Here is a 23,210-nt window from a genome sequence, read left to right on the forward strand (position 1 = left end):
AGAGACTGAAGAGCCTGTCAGGATATTTTCCTGTTTGGAGAAGTGGGAGGGAGGTCTGCCCAAGTGAGACTGACAGCAATCAGTTTTCCACCAGCAGCTCCATTGGGCTATGTCACAGAATCTACTGGAACTGCAAAACAAAATTGCTAGTTTGAGACACTCCAGCTTTTAAATATTGTTTCTTGCTAGACCTTCCCCCATTCCCACATGGCTTGAGACAGAGTAGGAGGTGCACAGCTCCTGGGGCCTTTATAGCAAAGAAGAGTTTTTCCTGCACTATGCTGTCCAATGAATAACACTGCCACTTCACAGCCCAAAGAGATAGGGCTTGGTATCTTTCACAGGTAGCAGAACATTTGCTGGAGCCCTAGATTTATTTTCAAAGTATGTGAAGATACCCAGTTACTGCCAGTTTTATGCAATAAGTTTAGAATCTATTCTAATACAAGATATATAGTGTTCATGCTGTACTAACATGCTGCAGTGATGTAGAGCTGTCCAACTTAAAGCAACTCTTGTTCTACTTCAAAGCTCTCAAAAGAAGCTGAAGTATACCTGATAAGTGCACCGCAGCTTGTTAAGCATGGGCGATTTTTGCTGAAGTAGCTCTCTACCTGCATTTTATTAAGATATACGTGTCAGTCAAGAAGGAAGAAGGGGGAAGCTAGGCTTTTTTTTAAGCTCATAAGGAGAAGGTGCTAAATAACAAAAGCTGAGAAAATTTCGTATCTCTACTAGCCAAGCACATGATCAATTTATTAGCGAAAATTTTTTACAATGGTGGTGTGAGCAAGCCCCTTGTGTGAATTGGTCAATGGACTCTATAGCAGTAGCCCTCACGTTTTGAGTTAGTTCATCCTTCCCCCAAATCATCCCCATTCCAGCTTAAGAACTATCATAGACTGGTCACATTTAGAAGCCATGAGTGAGCCTCACATACCATAATCATTACATAGAATGAAGCTGTTCGTTTACTTTTATGAGAATCACAAAATTTAGGGCAGGGAAAGACTTCATACATGTGGCTTTACAAGTAGAAGAGAGCAGGCAAACACCTTCATGTCTAGGAGACTAGCAAATGTGATGCCCATCCACAATAAGAGCCAGAAGGAGGATCTGGGGAACTACAAGCCTGTCAGTCTGACCTCAGTATCGGGGAAGGTTATGGAACGCGTCATCCTGAATATTATTACAGATCACATGCAGCACAACCAGGTGATCAGGCCCAGTCAGCATGTGTTCATGAAAGGCAGGTCCTGCTTGACAAACCTTATCTCCTTTTATGACAAAGTGACCCGCTTAGTGGATGAGGGAAAAGCATGCATGTTGTTTACCTGGACTTCAGTAAAGCCTTCAACACTGTTTCCCACAGCATTCTCCTGGAGAAACTGGCTGCGCATGGCTTGGATGGGTGTACTCTTCGATGGGTAAAGAAACGGCTGGAAGGCCAGGCCCAAAGACTAGTGGGGAATGGAGTTAAATCCAGTTGGTAGCCGGTCGCAAGTGGTGTTCCCCAGGGCTCAGTACCGGGGCTGGTTCTCTTTAATAACTTTATCAACAACCTGAGCGAGGGGATCGAGCGCACCCTTAGTAAGTTTGCAGACAACACTAAGTTAGGTGAGAGTGTTTACCTGCTTGAGAGTAGGATGACACTACAGAGAGATCTGGACAGGCTGGATAAATGGGCCAAGGCCAATGATATGAAGTTTAACAAAGCCAAGCGCTGGGTCCTGAACTTAGGTCACAACAACCCCACACAGTGATACAGGATTGGGGAAGAATGGCTGGAAAGCTGCGAGGTGGAAAAGGAGCTGGGGGTGTTGGTCAACAGCCAGTGGAATATGAGCCAGCAGTGTGCCCAGGTGGTCAAGAAGACCAACAGCATCCTGGCCTGTATCAGGAATAGTGTGGCCAGCAGGACTAGGGAACTGATCATCCCCCTGTACTCGGCACTTGTTAGGCTCCACCTCAAATACTGTGTTCAGTTTTGGGCCCCTCACTACAAGAAAGACATTGAGGTGCTGGAGCATGTCCAGAGAAGGGCAACAAAGCTGGCGAGAGGTCTGGAGAACAAGTCTTATGAGGAGCAGCTGATGCAATTGGGGTTGTTTAGCCTGGAGGAAAGGAGGGTGAGGGGAGACCTTATCAGTCTCTACAACTATGTGAAAGGAGGTTGCGGAGAGGTGAAGGTTGGTCTTTTCTCCCAAGTGACTAGTGATAGGACAAGAAGAAATGGCCTGAAGTTACGCCATGATAGGTTTAGTTTGGATATTAGGAAAAATTTCGTCACAGAAAGGGTTGTTAAGCATTGGAAAAGGCTGCCTAGGGAAGTGGTTCAGTCACCATCCCTGGAGGTATTTAAAAGACAGGTAGACATGGTGCTTATGGACATGGTTTAGGGGCGGCTTTGGCCATGTTAGGTTGATGGTTGGACTTGACGATCTTAAAGGTCCCTTTCAACCTAGACAATTCTATGATTCTAGGATGTGTATATATCAGGGCAACCAGGGCAGTAGGTCACCCTTCCAGGGAAAAGGAAATGTAGTAACAGGGAAGGGAGGGAGAAGTCAAAAGTATGTGCTAAGAAAGGATCAACAATCTGGAGCAGAAGATGAAAAAATTGAACAAACCCCTACTTAAGCCCCTCAAGAATATTCTCCTGCTCTAGCAAAGCGTCTTTGTGAAGACCGAGCATGCCACAGGAGCAAGCTTCCTGCCCTGGGTAGTCTAGTATTAGCTCCAGTTTGCAAAGTGGATACAGGGAGAACCAGAGATTTACCACAAGCACCTTTCAAAGGTAAGTAAATGAAGTAAGAATATTCTTTCTTTTCTTTTCCTTCAATTTTGTAACTATCAACATAATTTGCATCAACTTTGTATATTTTGCATTTCATTAATACACTCACATTTCCTTTAGACTTTAATTTGACCTGAGATAAAAGGGCTATGAAAGTAATCAACTTCTATGTGTAGTGACCCTTCAGAGCAGATATTCTAAGAAGAAACATCTTCTGGTGAGACATACTAGCCAGCAAAGCTCTCTGACAGAGAGTGGGGTATCAGGTAGAAAACCCGAAAACTGAGAGTCCTGGGGGAGCACATAACACCTTAAAATTATGAACTTGTTTTTAGCCTAAAGGGCAAAACCCATACTTTCACTATAAAAGCAAACATGTTGTTGTAGAGACGGACACGACACTGAATATCCAGTTGCAGCAATCGTATATTTTATTTTACAAGCAGTGCTCTATTTTATCCTTTTACCTGGTTGCTTATCTGTGCATATATTCTAACATTCTACTTTTGCCCAATCCACTCTCACATCACACACCATCCAGCCAATACAATTGTCGATCACGTGCTGTTCATGCTCTGGGAAAAGCCAGGATGTTTGCCACCCCTTATCTTGTTTGTTTGGATCTTCTCAGGATTCTCCTATCTCTTCAAGGGTACACAAACAAATAAAAAAAAGGAACCCAAAAAACCCACCAAAACCCCGAACTCAGGTCCTCTAAACTCCAGACAGATAGCTTACATCTAAAAATACGGCAAAGCAATCCGCAGTTTTCACAAATGTTAGCTGTGAAGCTTAACTCTTCATTTTTAATTCACCCTGCTAATCCACAAGAAGATTAAAAACTGCTCTGGCATGACTAAGATTTTAATTGAAGTTCATTAACTTGAATTAAGAACATCCTTTCTCATCCACAGCACTGCCCGCCTTCCCCCCACAGGTTGGTAGCAATGGAAAGAAGCCCTTCTACTCAGAGTAGGTGTAAATGGGCTTCTCAAAGTGTTCATCAGCAGCCTGCCAGGGCTCCTAATCCAAACAACTTCAGTGACAGGAAAGCTGGCCCAAGGCCAGCTACTTCTGAAAAATCTTGCCTGGTCTAAGTACATACAAAATTGTTATTGTGATTAAGTTAAACCAGCACCTTCCATATTGCTCTCATAAGTGGTCCCTACCACTCAGAATTTTAGTACAACCTGGGAACTTTTTCTCCTCAGTTCACATACCCCACAGAGTCAGCTTGAGCTAGAATAATTAAATAGAATTAGGTTAACATGTTAAACCTTTCTCTTCCCCGCCCCCCCCCCATTGTGAAAATGTCATTTGGGTGATGTCAAAAAGTTTAGAAGTGCATTTGAGCAAAAGATGAACAGAAAAGAATTTTGAGGAATTTGGAAGAAATAAATAACTTCAACAGCTCTTCATTTCAAACATCCTTTTCATTTTATTTTTTAATAGCTTTAAAAATATAAATAAATACTTTAATTTTATGTTATCCAAAGACAAAATGTAATTTGTCCTGAAAACAATATCCCCCCTTCCATTCAATTCAAAGCTTCTTTTGTGACAGATACAGATATGACAATGAAAGAAATGACTGGGTTTCCCCAGCATCAGAAGAAAGAGAATGTGTCAGTATGCCAATGCCCTCTAAGCTTTCTTTAGTTAAGCAGCAGCTATGTAAAACATATTCACATTTTTATTTGCAACAGATGATGACATATTAATCAGTCTTCAAGGTGAAAAGGCAGAGCTCAGCCCCAGACCAAAAATGTAGATACCACTGGAAAATATATCCTGAAAGAATTAGCACACTCTCCTTCAACGAACTACTGATTTTAGAACACTTTGGACCACATAGCCTCCAGGTGATTATCATTGGATTCACAGCAAATGAACCCTTCATACATTCTGTTCAATTTCCTATCCTATTTTCTACCTGTAGGCTTTCCCCCAGTGATTGCTGGCTCTAAACACTGCAGCGCTTGAGTTTAATGGCACTCTAGCTTAGCAAAACTCTTCATGGTCATTAAAAGAAAATGATAGAATTAATTCAGGAACTCAAGAGCATTCAGTTGAACTGATATTAAACCTCAAAAATACATGAGCCAAAGTCCATTTAGGAAAAAGGAAGGTAAAAATGGATAATAAGAAATAGGCACAATTCAGTTTTAATCAAACTAAAGCATCTTAAGAAGAAAACACTCTAATGAAGCACTTAATGACTACTTAAAATTATTTTAACAACTGAGGACTTCAGAGAGAATCGAAAAAATAATTTCCCATCAAAAAGCCCTATGCAAACTCAGACCACTACGCATTAAGTTTAAGAGCTTGGGCTGAGTAAGTCTGCATAGCCATGTCATAGAGAAAGGACACGAACATTTTCTCGGTAGAGATGGTATTCTGCATTTTATATGTTTATGCACGTGTGTTATGGCTTGAGAAATCCACAACAATTTATTATCATTTAGACAATCCTTCTATCACCTGATGACCCCTCCCCACCTAGGAAGGGGAATTGGGAAAAAAACAAGGAAACCCTCAAGTTGAGATATAAACAAATTTAATAGAGTAAGATCACATAATTAACATTAATAGCACTAAAGAACCAATATCAACCCCAATACCCATACAGAATATGCAAAGATTATACTCAGCTAATTATATCAATAGGAAGCTGTGCACTCCCAGCAGCAGACACTAAATGTCTGACACAACGAGTGCTACAGCTTCAGGAAGAAGGGAAGGCCTCAGGGGTCCAGCACCAGGGCAAGAAGTTTTCAGGATTGCAGCCACCAAGGGAGAGAGACAACTCCACAGCAAACTTTCTAATTTATATTGAATGTGACGTTCATGGTATGAAATAATCCTGTTGGCCAGCTTGGGTGAAGTGCTCAGGTCTCTCTCCTTCTCATCGCTGCACCTGGCAAGCTCAAAAACACTGAGACCTTGAAACCCACACACCGTAGCTGGCTGTGGCCGCAAAGTATTTTTTTTTTTTTTTTTTTTTCAGAAATTCAGACACTGATGTCTTCTAGAAGTGCAGTCTTCCCAAGTATTAGAAGAAAAATTAGTCCTGTGTTGCTCAAACCAGGACAACACACAAACAGGTTTAGTTTTGCAGGAGCATAAAATCACCAGACCTAAGACAACAAGCCCAGTTCTTCATGAGCATCTGCATAATGCTTACCAGGTTGAAAAGAGCCCACAGTAGAAACCAGTCCAGGCTCCCCCTCCTTCCCATCGAAATCTCACAAGCCAGAAAGTTTCTCTCAACACGATATATAAAAAATTTAAGTCCTTCAGTATGAAACACACCAAGACGTCAAAAAGTAAAATATGGCATAGAATGAAGAAGGATCAGGAATCCCTAAAATTCTTGTAATACCACAGCCTTTGCAAGGTGGAAATACTAAAATAATGCAAGAAACAAACCAGGCTTCATATTACAAAGAAATCTTAGAACCAATTTAAATTTCAGCTTGTAACACCCTGGGGCTTTCTAAGCACAAATAAGAGCACTAGGGTATCCACACACCCCCTTTTCCAGGTGATGTCAATATGCAATTCTTCCCGGGAAGGTGGGGGAGGCAAGGAAATCCCTACAGAGCTTTAATGATACTTCCTATAGGAGTCTGCAGCGTGCTTAAAATAATCAGTCCATTTGTGCAAATAAACTCTTTCACACTTTCATTCTGGTCTGAGCCCTGGGTAGCAATACCATGTGTCTATCTCCTCCTCCTATACAAGTTTTGTTCTCTCCCATTCCTCCAGTAGCTTAAAAAGGTAAAATGAAGAGAGGTCAAAGGTCTACCCATACCTACTTGGTCCACTAGATTAGCAAACATTATATGTTTCCATAGCAATGGCACAAACAGCAGAAATCTGACCAACATTACAGTTTATTTTCAATCCCCTACCACAAATACCTAGCTACTCATTTACAACTAGATCAGCTGCAGGTGTTTTTCAGCACGAGCAAAGATCAAAGTCATCTGAGGTCCTCAGCAGGGAGCAGTGCCCCACCAAACCCAATGATATTGCAAATCCCACACAACAGCTCCAAATTTCTCCCTGCCTGCCTAAAGGAAGGACCACTTGTTCCTCAGGCCCAACCCTTGCCTTTTTTTGCACTGCAACCTATTCTCTTCATGTTCCTCCTTAAAGTCAGACAGTCCCACCAATCCTCAAGTACAAAGACCCTCCTCAGTCAGACCCTCCTTCTGACTCTTGTGATGTTACAAAGAATAATGTGGTCTTCCTAGCAACCACAGGGCTTGGAGTTTTGCTGTATGTGGTAAGCTCAGCTCTGCTTAGGCAAGCATCCAAGAACCTGGACCCTACGTATCATAAAGCTGGCCCTCAGCTAATGTGTTTACATTAGAACTATGTCGTATTACTTCATAGTATGAGAAATGCAGCTCAGCAATTCAGCTTTTCATCTAAGCTAGTCATGTACTAAAGTAGAAATTCTTATCCCTGATTCTCAGCAAGATAATTCCTTTACAGATGTTTTCATGGCAAACTGATTTCCCTCGTGTTTCACTGTAGTTACAGTCAGCACTGTTAATTTATTTTTCCTTCTACAAGGCAATAAACTGTTGCACACTTTCCCTGGAAGGGAGAGATATTACTGATTTATGTTGCATAACAGGAGAGTCCGATACCAACCATTGATACAGATGAGCAAAGACCACTGCAGAATCTTGATGAAATCAACACAACAAACTGCAAAATATCGCTAGCTTAGCAGGTCACAATAGCATCCTCTACCTTAACATTTATTTTCACTATCTTCAGAGCAATTTACTTGCGCTATATAACTACTTAAGCAGTACCTTTAGAAAAATCATGATGCTTAATATTTCACAATTGCCAAATGTCTGGAATTCAGATTGAAAACATCCAGGTTACAGCAGCTATTCACAGCACAGTTCCATGAGAAGTAGGATTTGGCATGGCTGCAGAATACGGATGCCAAGAAGGACATGTATAGCACTAACATAGAGGAAATCATCTCTCAAGCATCAATACAGAAAGGCAAGGCTTCCCAGCGTCTTGAAGGACAACAGAAAGAGAGGATCTTCCAGGAGACCTTTCACTTCAGACAAACCAGACCTCATAGAGGAGAAGCACTCTTCTTTGACTGTCCAAAAAAGCCTAGAGAAGGCTCTATTTAAACCTGGTATCACACAGAATAGTGTGATTCCTTGTCTCCTCCATTAAAACACCATGTTTAGTTTAGATATTGAACAGATGAGGTAATAGGAGCAACTGATGAGGAAGAGGGACCAATCTAAATTGCACTTGCTGCTAAGACAGGATCCCTTCTCAACAGTAGTCAGACCATTCAATTCCTACATGGAGTTGCTGTTCTAGAACAGCACACAGAACTAAAGGAGTGGGACCAGTCCATATTCTCTGTGGGAGAGAGTAACTTGAAAGGTTTGTAGTGTGATGACACAGGGTTAATTGTCTGCATTCACAGCTTCATCATAGGCCTGCTAGGAAGCAGCCAAGAAGGACATCCAACAGCTCCAGATAAAATATCTCCCAATAAGCATGGTAGGAGGCTAGTACACAATGCCTCCAGTCACACAGTTGAAAAGACTGCTTTCCCATTTCCCTCAGAGTCACACTGCTTTTATGCCAAGCTTGGGAAAGAACAGACCAAATGGACCTGGCTTATGGGGACAGGGACCTCACCTGCACAAGCAGGGACAATGAAACAGGTCAGTGGGTTCCTGCTTAGGACTAAGACTAGCGCTAGTGGTTTTACTAAGTTTCCAGGAGACAGCATCCTTAGAACAGATGAAGGTACCCGCTTAGGCTAGTTTTCGCAGTTCCCTCTTTCAGGCTTCACTGTTTCCCTTGCTTTGGAGATTTCACAATGCTCTGGTTCAGACAATGCTACCTGGTTACAGTCAACAGCAGCTGCAGCTCTCTGGGAAAACCTGCATGTTGCCCACTGCTGATCCACAGAAGATGCTGCTCTAGGGAAGGCTCTGCCACAGGGCTTTACCCTTGGGTAGGGGACAGTAAAGGGCTTCTCTCCTGATTGCTTGTGCCCAGAGAGCAGGCACACAACAAAGCAGCAGCTTGCTGTGTCTTGCTTTGCAGATAATAAACACACATGAGACGGGAAGGATGTGAGCTAGATTTAATTATTAGACCAGTAACAAATGTTTAAATTATTTCTTTGAAAATAAGTCAGAAAGGTGGGTCTTTAAAAGAAAAAAAAAAGAGAGAGAGAAAAAAAAGATTACTGCTTTGGAATATAATACAACAAAGACTATTTCTTCCAGCCTTTCCCCTTTTGATTATTTGCAATAAGAAAAGAAAGTAACAACAGCAAGAAAAGCAAGAGCAGAGACAACAGATGACTGAATCCAAAACATTAATCTGCCAACATTTACAGCTTTGTCAAACTATTTTGTTAAAGTCTAACAGAAAAGTCCAGTGCCTCACAAATTTAACTTTCTAGAGAAATGATTTTTCAAATAGAGTGCCTCCTCACCAAACCAAGATGTTGTATTCTGCAGAAGATGGCAAAATTAAGATTACTTAGCTGCTCAAATAGAGATTGTATAGTTATAGTATAGAATCCAGTGCCTGAAAACAGTAAGCAAGCAAGCAGATGCCTGAAGGCTGAATCCATCTGGAAAACTCATGGCAGTCAACTAAAAGGTGCTTACATCTCCTTAGAGCTTCCATTTGAGAAGAACTCAGCTAGGTTCTGAGTGTGCAATTCACCCAAGAGCTCTGACACTCAGTCTGCTTCTTGTCCACATAATGCCAGAGTCTCTTACGCATGTCCCCTGGGGCTTCAGTAGAATTATAAAAATTATCATAAAAACCTGTGTCCCTTAGGAATTAAAGTCACTAACACCAGCTTGTCATAAAAGAAGCAGACAAATAACAAAATAAGGCCTTTGTTACTTCTACAGTTTTATAATACAAATACTTCAAAAATGTTTTTGTTAAGGTACCGTTACAAAGGTACTGTGTGTAACGTTTGTACACACTGAGCAAAGAAGTTGATTGATCTCATTATAATGTATTATTTTCTTGCTCCATGTCCTAAGGAGTAGAGAAGTATACAATCACAGTATCTGTCCCCACTACCCTAAATGACTTCTCAGCCCATAGGGAGTATTAAACAAGGTCTGAGAGAGGTTTCAGAGCGAAACAGATTTTCAAGGTCTGTTTTTTTTCAAAGGCATACCTAGAGAAGCCAGAAACAGGACTAATGTCCTAGCCACAGAGAAAAGGCTAGTAAATTCGTGCCAGGGAATCCACAAAGGTGAGAGCAACAGGAAAGTAGGTTCCATACGTTCTGCTGCTCCTAGAGTAGCTGGCTGGTCATGCAGTAGCATATACACTTGAACTTGCATAGGTTTTCCTGTGTCCAGAAAGAAAGCACTGCTTTCATGAGAACTTGATGGCTAGTTCTTCAGGCATTTCTTTGGGTTTGTGGTTTTGAATTAGTTAAGCAATCTGGATGCACCTCTCCAATATGCAGCTTTCAGCTTCCACTTAAGATGCATCCCTTGAAGTTGAATTCTACCCTAGACCAAGGGCCCTGTGAACATAAAAATCCTGCTCACAGTGTTCCCAGACAGATTAAGGTTTTCATGTTATCAGCATTTCACAAAACAGTATTGAAGGAGAGGGGGAAGTAACATATAGGCCCATAAATCTCCCTGGTTAAAAAGGGAAATGAAAGTAGAAAAGAACAAGTTAAGTGAGCAAGCTCAGAGATTTAGTGGTGGAAGAGGGCAGAAGTTCTGTGTTCCCTAACATGGAGAGCATGCACCAGAGCCATCACTGGATGTTATCATCTCTGTGAAAACTGTTATGGGAATAGCTTGTCCACCGAATACCTTAGAGAAGTAAAATTTTGTGGAAAAGAATTAGACAAGATCTTCCAAATGCCCATGAATTGCATTTAAGGTTACTTTTCATTGCAATTAAATATTTGCCCAGATAATTTATTTTCTCTATGGCAACTATGATAACTCACTGAATTTTTATGAGCCCACAGCTGAGCCAAGAGAGGAAGTTTTACAGAGCAGTAGGAACACATTCAAGCAGTTATTAGTAGTATGGGAGAAAACTTGATCAATAAGAAGTTAGGAGATTGGGAGGATTTCTTCTGTTCTGTTCCACAGTTCATTGTTCACCTGATCCACCACCATTTTACATAAGTACTTCCCCAGCAGTGCTATTTCTACTTTTTCATTATACCATTTAAGCCACCTGCAGTACTTTCACAGATCTGACCATTGTATGTATTTTCTAAGAGTGCCCAGTAAAAATAAACAAAAACCAAGTCTACAGTCCTTCTGCTATCATAGGCTCCGATGAAACCAGAATCAGCTTCAATAAACCCTATGAAAGGCAACCGGCAGGCTCAATAACTCATAACCAAGTAAAATAAAAAGGACATTTTCCACCAAGTAACATTTTCCCTTCTGAAATAAAAAGGACATTTTCCAGCAAGTAACACAGTTTCTCTTCTAATAATAATATTTTTTCCTGAAAAAAAAAAAAAAAAAGAAAAAGAGGAGGGTAAGCTTGAGAACAAAATGCACCGTCTTTTAATTCATGAATGCCTGTCAAACAGTGTGGTATCCTAGTAGACCCCTCTGTCCTTTGTTTCCCTTGCTTTGGAGATTTCACAATGCTCTGGTTCAGACAATGCTACCTGGTTACAGTCAACAGCAGCTGCAGCTCTCTGGGAAAACCTGCATGTTGCCCACTGCTGATCCACAGAAGATGCTGCTCTAGGGAAGGCTCTGCCACAGGGCTTTACCCTTGGGTAGGGGACAGTAAAGGGCTTCTCTCCTGATTGCTTGTGCCCAGAGAGCAGGCACACAACAAAGCAGCAGCTTGCAGGATAATCCGGGATGGGACATTCGCTATATGAAACCTCAACTCCACCTACCTTGGAGACTGGGGTGTTACACAGTTTATCAGCAGCATTCTAGAAGAACCAGTTTTACCATTTGTATGTGAAAAATCCTGTGACCCCCTCAAAAAGTGCAGTTTTTCCCTCTTCCTCTTAAAAGCTTTTTCTCACATGTTCAGCCTCCTTGGCTTATATGAAAGTTAAAAGCATTACTTTAGATTTCTCATAAAGCCTTCCCCAAAAATTCAGTGCAGCTTAGGTCTTGTCATAGCCCAAACACTCTGATGTTCTGATGAAGAGAACAATGTCCATAGCAAGCTCTGAAGCCAACAGCACCGAAAAGACTCCTCCTACTGCTTTTCTGACCATAACATGTTTTAAAAAAAAACAAACAAAAAACCCCACCACCAACATCACAACAACCCAAAAAGCCACAAAACAAACCCGCACACCACTGAACTCTCATCTTGCCCACATTCACTTGCACAACACAGTCCCTGAGGAGATGCTAGCTCAATAGCTAGCTCAATACTGCACTGACAGCGTGGCACGGAGCCAAAGAAAATAAACTCTGCCTCCTGGCCAGGCTAATTACACCAGCTTTAGTGCTATGCTGACATGGTTATACTGCTTCCAGACTTGGTGATAGGTCTGTCAAATCTAGCTCCTTATTTCTGCTTCACAACTTGTGCACAGAGAAGACGTGCACAGTGCACAGTGTCTGCCAACACACGCTCAGTTGTACAGGTTTGATTTTACTGCTGATGAAATATTACATTGCTCAACCAAGTGGGTGGAGAAAAAAGTGGGTGTCCAAGCACAGTTCACAAATCAGCTCCAAGTATTTGCCTTCCAAACTGAAATATGCCACTTTTTACCAAAATACATGGGCAGACATACTCATCTGTGCTCACTTAAGTGAAATGATTACATTAAAGAGATGTGTAGATCCCAGGACTCCTGCAACTCAGCTCTCTCGCCCTTTCCTCTTGCTCCAGTGACGTTATTATTTCCTGATGGTTTATAACAGAAACAAATCTCTCCACTGGATAACTAGAGAAGTACTGTCACAGCACCCCCAGATCTCTCTTTCCCACCCCATGTACTTCTCAGCAAAGCCCCCCCCCTCATCTGCACAGCTCATGCAGAATATGGAAGTGACTTTCTCACCCTGTAGCCCATGGCTGCATTTAATAGCAAAGTCTAGCAACACTCCTCTGAATCCCAAAAAGTGGAGGAAAGATCAGAAGGCAGCATAGCCTACTGCTACTGCTGAACACAAAGAAGCTCCTTAAGTGCAGGGCAGAGTATTCTGCTCTCAGCTCAACTCTACTCAGCTACATGCTGATAGAAATGTCTGAATGCTCGCTCTGCCCTGACTGTGCACCCACCACATCACAACAGCTTGTTCGGTCAGGTCCAGTTTTGAGGCTGGCACAATGGACAGGAATGACTGTCCGTAAGTCTGCCACTAACCTAACAGTCACTTCCATATTTTCATGCCTGTGTTTGCTTCATTGATGGTCCCAACTATGTAAGCTTTCTGCGGCCTAGAGCCTCTCCATCATATAGACACAATCTAACCTGCAGCATTCCTCATCTCCACAGATAATTTGGGGAAACTTCAGCCACAGCTCAAGGCACAGCTTGGGAAAGGCACTCCACAGAAAGATGGGGAATCTTGTGATCTTTAGTATTTGCGCTGAAGACCAAGCTCCTGGAATTCAATTACATGGCAATCTGAGCTTTTCTCAAAAAGGAAATAGGTATTCTGCCTAACTGCAGGGAAAAGCTTGAAGACACATTCTGAAGCTTGAAATGTCAGGTGACAAAAAAATAAAATAAAAAAAAAATTTGGGTGGGGGATGAGTTTGCAGCTGATTAGTAGTTTAAGTCAGTCACGTTCTTTAGATGCTGTGAGAGCAGAGAAGCAAGAAATAATGTGTTTGATGAAACACTGGGAAGTTCTGACTGGACAGGTATATCAGAAATGCCCCCAGAAATGCAACATGAGGCCACATGCATCCTCACCATGTCCTGTACAGGTCATAGCACTCCGCCAAATCCAGGAGCTTCTCTGGGAGCATTGTCTCATAGGCACGGTGTGTAATAGACAAGTACTGTGTACTAGGGCTACCAAACGGTGAAGATAGTGAGACTGGATATTATTTGTATAAAAGAACAACAACCTTTTTTGGAAAATGTGCCTCTCCCCTACTCAGTAATCAAGGGGAGGGTGTATTTCTGTGATTTGTTCGGGGGGTTTGGGGGTTTGATTAGTTTTCAGTTTTTTGGGTTTTTTTAGAGAGATGGTGAATTATACTCCAAGAAGCAGCTACGGGTATGCAAAATGCTGCCTGTGACTTTACTACCTGCTCTGTTTTGCAGTACTCCTTTAGCTGGAGAAAAACCTCTTGGCTATTTAGTGAGGTAGAGTTCATGTTTTACTGCCCATGTTTGGCATTTATGGGATCCATCCTCAGTTCAAGTGCTTTAGCTTATTTCTAGGGACAACAGGTGCCAGCAGCTGGAATTTCAGAGTCATTTCAGCCAGGACAGCCTAGCCACGTTTCGTCTGACAGTTAACAGAGGTTTATGCTTCTGAGTTCATTCACCAAACTGATAAAAAACATCCTGAATTTTTAGAAATACTTAGTTCATCCATTTCACTGAAGCATGGATTTAGCTGCTGAAAAACTTATTTCATTTCCCATTGTAAAAGAAGGTGGTTTTTCCCCCATTAGAAAATTGCACCAAGATTCTATTCTATTGCCCCAAGATCGTGTTTTTTAAAGCACAGAAAATTAAGAAAAACAGGATTTTACTGAAAATTAATTCTGTCTCAATAAAATTTGCTTTTGAAGAAGTTCTGGTTTTGATACAGAACTGACTTTTGACCTAAAACTTGCTCAAAAGCACATAGTGCTATCTCATAGCCATTCTTTTGCGTCAAAGAAACTGAGAATTATACTTGGAAAGGACAGTGAGGAGTTAAAAATATGCACTGTTTCCTGAGAAAAAGTGTAGAATTTCTTTAGAGAATAAAGTATAATTGCCAGGCATTGATAAATTGTGGAAGAAACACCATTGATGATTCATACCAGTAGAACTTGCTGCTAAATAAACTCTGACCTTGATACTCAAGAGACCCACTTAGAACATCCTGCAAGACAATGATATATTTCTCCACACTAACCTTTGTGAGAAGTCTGCCTCTTCAGCTCCTTGAAACAAGCTAGTTCCAATTAAAGAGGAGAAGTGGAGCTGTTTTGTACATTTGTTTTAGTGACAGGATACGCAGAGGTTATGATGTCATAGTGCCAAGAATATTGGGCAGGGAAGGCTGGGTATGGGCTTTCTTCAAATTTCAGGTATGTATTGTTGCAACACTGCAGAAAATATTTCCTTCTATAGCAAAAAAGCTGAGCTGTTAGAGTGAAGGAGAGAAAATGGCATAGAAGCTGAAGCTTGGAGCTGAAAGGAGGCAGTTTTGTCCACATTCCTGACCAGCTCTCACTGTGCAGAAACAGACACATTATTTCACTTTCCTCTAGTTCAGCTTCTCAGCTGCAATGTGGCGAGAATAGTACAAACTTTCTCCAACTTCTAGCTTGTTAGGTCTTACCTTCTGCACGGGGCACTCACATACAACAAAATTTGGATTTATCCTGCCAAAGGGGTAACTCCCAGTACAGGAGCAATCAACAGAGAAGACCACCACGAGATGGCAGAGTCTTCAAGGACAACTATCTCAATCAGAGAACTGAAGTCCCTCCTGCTAAAGGTAAGACAGACACTAGGGAGAACAAGAACAGAAAAAGACCAGGAGGTTTTGGATGTTGAACTCCTCTGTCTCAGCCTCTGAAGTAGAGCAAATCAAAATTGTGAAGGGGAATTCACAACACATGGAAGAAAAGACTCCACATTGCTCCTCAGTTGGCCATGCTATGCTGTTCTAGTGGAATTCTCTCCCACACAATATCAAAGTTTCATGTCCAAACAGGCAGCAGTACAACTAGAAATCATTACCAGTGAATTTAGGGACTGAGGATTCAACAATTTAATTGACTCATCCATGTCTTTCTCTTGTAAACACTGTCCACCAGGGTACATATATCCAGAAAGTGCCCAAGAACCCCACTAAACATGTCACAGAACACTTGACAACACCAAAACAAACCATTGACCTTCCCAGCATTCTTTGTGCAGACCTTCAGTACAAAACACAGAAAGCCACAACACTGACAACATTCCTAAAAAAAACAGAGCAGGAAAGTTGGAGGGTGGCACCGATATCCTGTGTCACTTTTCCTTTGCAATTGGAAAATGAGTCTATAGAAGTCTTTTTAGGTGTATTTAAGGTCTTCTGTGCCTTGAGTGTTTCTGGAACAATCACATAAGAGGGGAAAGCCTTGCAATGGGGAAAAAAGGGAAGACTTTTATAGGCATTTCTTAATCCCTGGATCTGTGTAGCAGGGAGAAAGGTGGAGGTATTGACTTTGCACTCTCAGATGTAAACTCCACCTGTGATGAACAGAAACTCCATCCTTTCAGTAAGAAGCTCCTGAGGAACCAAGCTGTGAAACATGGCCTTTATCCTAAAGCTTTAGGCAGTCTAGGCTCAGGATGCAAAGAACAGCCAGGATGGACTTGCTCAGTGTTGAGCAGGAAGCCTACAGAGCAATAGAGGACAGATGCTATTGTACTCATGGAAATGAACAGCTAAAAGTGTGCCATGGCACAGTTTGTTTGAGGAGCTGAAACACAGAGGGAGGCAGGAACAAGAGAAGAAGTGACAGTGATGGAAGCAGATGGGATGTAGTGGATGTTTCATAAGGTAGCATGAGAGAGTCATTAACATGTTTGAAAGCAAAGGGAAAAGACAGGAACTGATGCAGAGAAGCATGAAGGAATATAGGAAACAGCATGGCTAGTGAGGAAAGAGAACGAGTCAAGGGATTTGCATTCATCCTGATGTATGCTGAAAGGAAGTCTCAAAACATTTAGTTTTTGCTGTGAGCGAAACTATTCTCCAATCACATCCAAAAGGAAAAGTGAGCCTGGTGAGAAGTCAGTTTTGAACTTCACCAGTATGTAAGGCGATTTGCTTTGGGCTTTGTTTTTAAAGCCTGAGTGGTGTCCAGCTCTGCCTAGGACTATAAAATAATGATGACAGAAATCAAACCATAAATGAAAGAAAGAAGAATCCTTTGCGTCATGGCATTTCCTTTATGAATCACTGTTGCCTGCAAATGAGGACTTCTTGCCATATTCCCAAAGTACAGCAAGTCATTAGCAAATCTGATTCTTACCGCAGTTGCAGTCAAACAGAAACAGGAAAAAACTCAGCTCTGGGAAGGAGTGATGAAGTTAACTGACAACTTTTCTCCCGTTACCTTGCTATTTATTTTTAAGATCGGTCCTGCTTGCTATTAAAAACGAAAAACAATTTCAGGTATTTAGGATGGATTCTGTGGCCGAGAGCCTCTCCATCATATAGACACAATCTATATGTGAACTTTATTTATTCAAGGTAAGTAATTGAAACTCTTTCTCCTGCAAGCATTCGGTGATGAAAAAGACTAAAAAATATTGATTGCTTGTTTTACATATAGAAATGCAGTATGCATAAACAATGAACAGCAAATAAAAATTTCTTCCTAGCTCCAACCCTGATTCCATAGAAAAAGTAACTTTAGCTGGTTGAATGCTAGATCTCTCTCCTTTACCTTTCAATTTTTATGCTTCTTAAAGACACTGCATGGTTTCATTATTAAATGAAGTTGGAAAATGAAACTTCAACTACTAGTTTCTCTACAAGACAAATGTACACTGACTTTTTGAACCCAAAGGTTGTTATTACAGATACTAATTGTTGTAGGATATTCTCTCCTACTTTCCAGATCTGCTGCTACCGTTCTCAGAAGATTCAAATGAATTCACCTCATTTGTCACTTCTCAGAACAGACATTTATACATTGCTGGTGGTTTAAAAGCTGTTGCAGCAGGTTTCCACAGAGACTTTTATATCTTCAAAAGAAAATTTGCACTTGAGGAGGAGTACATACAATGCACAGAAACCTACTATTAATTACAGGCTTTTGGGTAATCTTCCCCATATTTAAAGGGGTTGTACATTTCCCATTTCACTTTAGCAGAGGCTTCACATCTTAGAAGTTCATGGGGTTTGCACTTATATGGCTTAAAGGGAACAGACTTTCTTATGTTTCAAGTCTAGAACCAAGTCAAAGACAAAAGACATCTCCAGCTCTCAGCAAGCCATGTCCTATTGAAAATCCATGTTCAGTTTAAGATGCAATGTTACAAGGTGCCCTTTTTTCAACAGGGCATAAATTATTTTTTTATTTTCATAATACCTTGCTACTTCCAGTATGTATCATCTTACATAATTTGGTCCATGAAAGTGATAGTTCTTCCCACTTTGGAAAAGATGCAGTGAACTCAGAAAATTGCTAACTTTTAAATTAAAAATGCAATGCAAATACTTTGTGTGCAGCCCAAACAGTTTAATAGGAAAATGAAGAAGGAAGAAGGAACTTGCTATTACAAAAGTCAGTGTGACACAGGAAAGGGTATTTACAAAGAAAAAAGCAAAAAACTTTGGGAAAGCAAAAACGGAATTATTGTTGTCACTTTGCAGAAAAATCTATATTACAGCCAGATGTGATGAGAAAATAGAAGCCCTTTCCAAAAGAAATGTTAATTTTTAAATGTTTTAGATGGAAACAAAAAAAAATACTGAAACACCAGTTTCCCATGGAATAGGGTTTTCCAACAATCCCATCAGAAAAAACTGGGAATTAGTTGGGTCTGAGGCTCTGAGCTGGCTGTCTCACAATGTAGTACTGACAGAAACTGTCCTTTCTGCAGTTGCTCATGTAGCAGGTCTCATCTGATAAGGCAGCCCTTCACCCAGAGAAGGGAGCATAGAGATGAGATCTGTCTTCCAGTACAGATTCCCAGCAACAATGAGATTTTGTACGTGAGAGATTTCCTATGGGAAAATCACTCCCTGAGAAAACGTCAAGAGTATGCATAATGAGTATGGGGGAAAGGTTGGAAATCCATGTCCTTTAGAACGATTTCAACTACCTTGCAGTTGGGATTTTGAAACTATAGGCCTGACCTGTATTAAAACCAATTGCATCACCTTGGCACCGTGATGAAAACATATACTACCACACATACGCAAATATATTTCAAATTTATAAAAAATAGTACAGTTGGTTCTGAACTTCAGCCTTAACTCCACCTCCAAATTAAAGAGCTCTGTGGACCAGAAACTTTGAGACATGGACTACGTTCATATTTTCAGAAAGGTGCTACAGACCAGCGTTAGCTAAATCCAGACCAGCTGGTTCCAAAGCTTACCAAGTACCTGCCTTATATCTGCAGTCAGCAGAGCATTTGGCTAAAGTACAAACCTCTCAACAGCAACTTTACCTTATACCCACAATACTCTACTCACCTCAGCTGCCTGAGGGAAGAAATTAGTATCAAATAAAAGTTGGGAGCATTCATTTCATATAAAATGAGTAAAAGATAATCATTCCAGTGTCAGAAAGTGGAGCCAAAACTATCTTTCAGGTCATATCTGTGTGTTTACAGAAAGCAAGCAAGTTGTTAACATGAACCCAGCAGGCTGCAGAAGTAAAAATTATTTCAGATAATTGGTAAGATACAAAGAAACTACTACTTCGACAAAAACATAATTACAATGTCCTGCCCAAAAGAGCCTGAACAAAGCAGCAGATCTGAGAGCCATTGTGATACTATGGAAATATTCTAAAGGCAGGATTATTCTCATGTCATAGAATGATAGAATAGTTTGGGTAGGAAGGGACCTTTAAAGGCCATCTAGTCCAACCCCCCTGCAATGAGCAGGGACATCTTCAACTAGATCAGGTTGCTCAGAGCCCCATCCAACCTGACCTCAAATGTTTCCAGGGATGGGAGATCTACCACCTCTCTGGGCAACGTATGCCAGTGTTTCAGCATCCTTGTTGTAAGAAATTTCTTCCTTATATCTAGTCTAAATCTACCGGTTTTAGTTTAAAACCATTACCTCTTGTTCTGTTGCAACAGGCCCTGCTAAAATGTTTGTCCCCATCTTTCCTGTAGGTCCTCCTTAAGTACTGAAAGGCCATAATAAAGTCTCCCTGGAGCCTTCTCTTCTTCAGGCTGAACAACGCCAACTCTCAGCCTGTCTTCATAGGAGAGGTGTTCCAATCCTTCTGATCATCTTCATGGCCCTCCTCTGGACCCACTCCAACCGGTCCTTGTCTTTCCTGTGCTGAGGCTCCAGAGCTGGATGCAGTACTTCAGGTGGGGTCTCACCAGAGCAGAGTAGAGAGGCAGAATCACCCTTCCACTGATAAATTTGGAAGCATTCCAGTAGGTAATCTATCACTTCAGAATAAAAAATGTAATACCTTTGAGGCAGTGCATATCTTAGTATCTTCTATTTTTGGTAATATAACGGAGTGCTGGACTTCTTAGTGAGTTAATCTAATATAACATAAAAACGATTACACTCACAACAACAAGGATCTATAGAGATGAAATAATGAGGCACAATGTAGTGAATTACAGACATTATATTAATAGTGTTGACATTATTGGTGGTAATACTGTAACATACAATTCGCAACACCATGCCCTAGTTTATCTTAGCAGAGAAGCGAGTCTAATAAAAGCAAATCAGCTCTCACTGGACCTGAAAGTGTTTTTCATTTCCCAAAGAAGTGCTTCAATCCTTCAAATCTTCTCTTTAAGGGTGGATCAAAATTGTTATTTGGAAAGCTGGCTAAAGCAGTGTTGACAGCTGAGGAAATGTTGGGGGGCTGGGGTTGAGAGACAGAGATATTTGGTGGGTTTCTATTTCTTTTTTAAATTTGGTTTCAGCCTGAGTTGAACACAAACTTCTCCCTTCCTCTCAGAAAAACAAAATACTCACATCAGCCCCAGTTCCATGCACATACACAGACTGGGCTGAGAATTTATGCCGCAGCTGAATCAACTCCACAGAGGTCTGATGCCATCTCTCAGTGCTGCCTTTCCTGGATACAGAACTAAACTGCTCAAAAGAAGTAGGATCTTTTTTTCTTGTATATCTACTTTCAACCTAAACCATAAAACACAGAGAAGGCCGCATGGCCAGCAATGACAAACAAAAACATTTGTCTGCAATGTCAAAGGGTTTTGAAGTGGCTTTGCAGAAAAAGGCCAGCCCCTACTGATATTGGTTTTGCATCCCTACTAATGCCATACATATTCGTTTGGTCATGTTTCCCCAGGACAGCAGAATCTCATGAAGACTAGTTTTCACTGCAAGCTGGAGCTTTACAGTTTCTGGGACTGCTCAACTGGATGCATGCCCTTCTTTTATAAATCTCTTTCCTTTTGGGACATGGTCTCAAAAGTAGTGACATGAAAGATATGAAAGTTATGTAGCTATGGAAACACACGGCTTATTGGTACTCTCTGTAGCAAGAGACAGAACAAGGACAGAGAGGAGGTCAATAACTTGGGCACGAGCAAATCTACATTTGGAGAGAAGGCAGAGTATGGTACTCTCAGTTACCCTACTCCTCTGGAGAGCCAATACAGGGGCAGCGCAACACAGTGCAATGCATCTGCTCTCCTTGCTGGAATGAAGACCAGAAACATGAAGCCTCATCCAAGCATCTCAAGAGTAAGAGAAAGGGAATTTCTGATCAATACACAAGCAAAAACCCTTGGTGAGGAGTCAGGTAACACAAGGGACAGCCACAGGAGTCTTATACAGGCCTGCATAGCCTTAACTACTCTACGAACTGAGCTGGTAACCATCTATCCCCCTTTCCAAAAAGTCTTCCACAGATAATTTGGTGACTCTGAGCTAAGCGGTGAGTTTCTGACTGCCAGACTCAGGAACTTTGATCTTCAACTTTTAAGGCACAGCTACTCTGCACCTCGCTGGTGTACTTCATCCTCCACACAAACTGTTTTCCTAAACCCAATACATTCTAGGAGTGCATCCCCGGCCATTCACATAAGGTCATGGATGCCTATAAGCAACCAGCCACAGGACCCTCAGCAGATGTTCCTTCAGTGGTCCCAATCACAAGTATGATTCTCCTCTTCTATCACAGCAGAACAGTACAAATATTAAATTAAGTTCTGAAGTTAACTTAGAAGGACCAAATGTCTGACCACTATTCTCCTTAGAGATCATACTCTAAGTTCAAATATTTGTCCCTCAGAGAACAATAAGAATTACAATACTCCTCAGTTGTTTGTTGGGTTTGTTTTAGTTTTTTGGTTTGGGTTTTTTTTTTTCAAAAAGTCATTTTTTTCACAGAAGCTGGCAGGTAGGAAAAAAATGCTGCACTGACTAGAACACAGATGGGGAAAAAAGAAGGAAAAAAGTACATGTGGAAAAGAAGAAGAAGTTAGAAGCTGATGCAGCATGGTCTGGTGGACTTCCTTTGTCAAGCAAGTTCTCTTGTCTTTCCCGACTGGAAATATTTATTTTTATTCATTGCAGAAAGAACAGAGAAGACTCCATAATTATTCATTAGATACAAATATAGAATAAATCGATCTTTGCACATCACATCACTTCAGACTTTAAATACACAAAGACGTGATTAAATCAATATTCTTAAAGGAGACAACACTCTCTAATAGCTGGCTTTAATAATCATAATTTTGCAACCCACTGTGCTTTGAACACAGGAATGAATTAGCTAAGGTAAAGCCAAGTCCTCACAGGAAGAAGGTAGGCATTAGTATATCGTAGTCTTTTTTCAGCAGTGGAAACTGAGGCCAAGGGATTACTGGTAGCATTTACAAAAGGAGGGGGCACTTAAATACAATGATCCCTCTGGCTTTTGGTCTACTCCTACAAGAATAAATGCCTAACTCACTTCTGAAACAGCATTTTAGTAAACAAAATCATTTAATGGCCCAATATCTATAAGGATGTTTGAAATCCCTCAAGATACAGGTAGTCATCCAGAAGTTGAGTAAGTTTCCTTAGCTGTCTAGTACCACCAGGAATGCTATTGGCTTCCCTGTACTTACCTTTAGATGCATACCTGTCTTTTGAGACTAGGTTTGACCATGCTTCTGGAAACATTACTTTTTCTCTGTCTTATCTGCACTGTTTGCTGTTCCTCCTGTTGGTCAGGCTCTCTATTGCCAATGTGAAGAGATATGTATAGCCTAAGAGTCTAATGCCTTTCTTCCCCATAAGTTCTTGCTCCCTCCTCTTGACTATAAAGACATCTTTGGTGACTAAGCAGCTAAAAGAAACACATCTACTCCCCGGCAGGAACAAATCCCAATTGTTTGCAGTATTCAAGGTTTGAAAGAGAAGATGACAAGCAAGATGTCTTGCTCAAGGTTAAAGAGCAATTCAGTATAACAGTCAAGACTACAACAGGGGATTATAATTCTCAGGTGATGATCTCTACACCAGCACCTGATGCTTCTCAAACT

This window comes from Charadrius vociferus, unplaced genomic scaffold (assembly GCF_000708025.1).
Source record: "Charadrius vociferus isolate BGI_N301 unplaced genomic scaffold, ASM70802v2 scaffold4, whole genome shotgun sequence".
Lineage (NCBI taxonomy): Eukaryota > Metazoa > Chordata > Aves > Charadriiformes > Charadriidae > Charadrius > Charadrius vociferus.